Here is a 3,386-nt window from a genome sequence, read left to right on the forward strand (position 1 = left end):
GGGGAACCCCCTTTTGGTTCTGCGCTTAGGCTGCCAGCCTTTGAAAAGGGCTTAAAACTAAAGTCACGCTCAGCCTTTGTAGGATGGATCCAGATGTTCCGTAGATTTGGGGTTGCATGTTCTCGCTGAGCGGATCCGTCGGGGAGCGATGCATTCGAGTGTGTTACGGTTCTGGACTTTGCTGTATATCGACGTCGCGCTTGTGGAATGTATGCTGAAGTATTAGCTCGGTAATGCCTTCTAATGGTAGTGCTAATTACAGTAGGGTTATTTAGCAAATTAACCGAGATGCTGCACCCCCCACCCCTGAGCACCAGATGAACTTTTCCAAGCGCGCACACACACACACACACTCTCTCACTCACACACACACACTCACACACACACACACTCTCTCTCTCACACACACACACACTCACACACACACACACGCGTTAATTTTGGTATGTTCCCCTCGCCCAATCGCTTTGCTGGAGCTGAAACATGCCTTACCTCAGAACAGTCAATTACCAAAGCTACCCGGGATCATCAATCATGGGGGATGCTTGAAGTTTAGGGGAGGAGCGATGGTCAAACTATCGATTGCTGCAGTTTTGTCCTCCCAACCCCCCACCCTCGTTCACGGTTCCCTGCACATAAAATCTAAAACAGACTATCCCGTTAATAGTGGGATTTATCAATGATTATGTACCCGGTTGTGAACGTGGCCTCATACATAGATGGCTTTTAAAAATACACGGCAGAAAAACAAAAACAAACCAAAAAAACAACCAAACAAACAACAAAAAAAAAACGTGATTTGCTCTCTTATCATTTGTTCTAGTTTGTTTTGCTGCCCACGATGAGGACGTTGATTCTAAGATTTTTATTTTTATTTTTTTGGAAACTTTAAGAAAATGACTCAGGGGGCAGTTATAGATATTTGGCCTGATTTTAATAGGCGTAGGGAATGAGCTCCAGAGGTCAATAAACCCCTCCAAAATGATGAATGATTGAGTACCTGTGATGATGATAGTGATTACCGGAGCAATTAAACAGTTTGATTAAATGAGCCATCATAACAATGATGTCTGCGGGAAATCAGCCCTCACATATAAAGAAAGATAGTGTGGAGGGCTGACAAACGCCAGTGGGCATTCCTGCGTGTTCCGATAGCGCCGAGCCCCGCAGAGCGGGCTCTATTTACAGATATGGGGCGAATGCGGAGAAAAGTCACTCTCCTACTTCTAGCCAGAGTTGCACCCTGCTTTAAAGCCCGCCAGAAGCCGGAGAGCAGACACGTTTGTCTTTTCCTAGAGGATCTCTTCCAAGATTAAAGCTAGTCCTAAGAGCAACCGAATTGCTGTGACTGACTTTCACGGGACTGTAAAGAGAGGTGAGTAAAAAAGCCCTTAGTATGTAGATCTCTTTCAAGCAGTGGTTAAGTCGATTCATTTCGCAAGGAAAAAGCCAGTCTTCTTGTGCAGTATTTTATACTCTGTCGTATAAATCGGTAACGTAATTCAAGATATTCATGGTAATGAATGCTTGGCTAATCCTTTGGGTGCGCGGAGACCTACAGAGCAGTAGGTTATGCAAATCCTTTCCTACTTTTACAGCTGTAGTTTTCTAACAGTTTTTTTAAAGAGATCTAGTCATCAGTGAACGCTATTTTTTTTTCTTCATCTCCTTCTTGCACCCCTCACCCCCCGCCCCGAAGATGCCAGATTTCTAAACTTCCGAGGAATCATTTCATTGTGATAAAGCCCATGCAGCCAGCTTCGAGGGCATATTTTAAATATTTGTAGTTTCCAAACTTCTTTTTTTAACCGAGGCAGTGCAAATCCATAGTTTTGCCTCCTGAGCTGTACAAGTGTGTCTCATTTCAAACAATTTCGGTATCACTAAAGAAGAGCTCTTGTAACGTGGCCGTGCAAAAGTAATCTAGTTCCACTGAAGGCTCCCTGTATTTGTTTAGTCCCCGAGCTGTGGGAGAAGTTCATCAGTTTTCTTCTCAAAACGAAGTTTTTCCACGACTTGGCTCCCATAGGAGAAGGTGCTTCATTGCTCAGGACGTAATTTTAGACTCGATTTTCTTTTAGTAATTCTGCTTTTAACAGGAGTGCCTGTAGATCTTGGTTCTCTTGAATAAGGGATTGTTAGAGAAAGCAACCTAAAATCAAAGCTGCAAAAAAAGCAGCCAAAGATTTTTTGTAGTATTCAATGCTGCTCCTTTCACTTTTTTTTTCTTTTTTTTTCTTTTTTTTTTTTTTTTTCCTTAAACTAATTAACCCCCTGCGTTGGCTCGCCCTGCTGTGCATGTGTGTAATCTGGGACAGGGACCAACTTTTAAAAATGATTTTAACTTGATAGAAAGTGAAATTTCATATGGTAAATGAGGGGCTTTCATGTTCCTCTTGTGTCCCTTTTTTTTTTTTTTTTTTTTTTCGTGAAAAGAGTTGAAGCATTTTTCCTCTTCACTATCCCAGTGGATTAACGCACACAGAGAACGTGGTTTATAAAGCGCTAAAGTTTAGCCATTAAAGAGGAATCTCAATTTAGCGTTCTTAAGTGAAAGTACTCAGCTATTAACAAAGATGCTGTTAGGAACTCGGAGGAAAATGGGATACGTGCGTGCAGGGGGTGGGGGCTTCTACAGTCTTAGGTCATTTATTATTTACTTTTTCTTTCCCCCTAATTTTATTTTCAGCCTTGTGACATATTTCCTTTTAAACTCAGTAATTCGGGAAAATTAAATTGGCTAATTTCCATTTCTCGTGCATCACTTTCACAGCAAAGGCTGTTTCCAGGAAAAGTGTAAGAGACGAAAAGAGACGAGTCGGTGTGGTGTGTGTGTGTTTTTCTTTTTTCCTTTTTTTTTCTTTTTTTCCTTTTTTTTTTTTTTTTTTTTTTTTTTTTTTAGAGCAGCTCAAAAGTCCAAAGAGAAATGAGGCGTCCGGTATGGAAGTGCATCTCAGTCAACAGCCAGCTCCTTTTGCCGAGGCTGGAAATGGTTTTAACAGGCGGTAAAATTTCATCTTGTGGTGTCAAATTGGGGTCAGTTTGGGGTTAGCGCTCTCAGTGTCCGAGAAGGAGCTGTCCAGCTGTGTGGGGATTCATTAAGGGCAAAAGATCCGTTTCAAGAAAAACAATACAAAGACAATCAGAGGGCTAAAGATCCTCTTCAAATCGCATTTTACAAGTGCACCAGAACAAATATGGACGCTGAAACCTATTCCCTTCAAACTCCCAAATCGGCTTCTTAGCCCTTGCAGGGAGTGAGAGAGAAAATCCTCTAAAACTTAAGAAGAGTCTGTTTTCAATCAGCCTTTCCGAAGTGTGGCATCTTAGTCCTTCGCTGCCTTTGAGACATGCCTCTCTCGCTCGCTCGCTTCCTCTCTCTCTCT

This window comes from Oxyura jamaicensis, assembly GCF_011077185.1.
Source record: "Oxyura jamaicensis isolate SHBP4307 breed ruddy duck chromosome 5 unlocalized genomic scaffold, BPBGC_Ojam_1.0 oxy5_random_OJ101369, whole genome shotgun sequence".
Lineage (NCBI taxonomy): Eukaryota > Metazoa > Chordata > Aves > Anseriformes > Anatidae > Oxyura > Oxyura jamaicensis.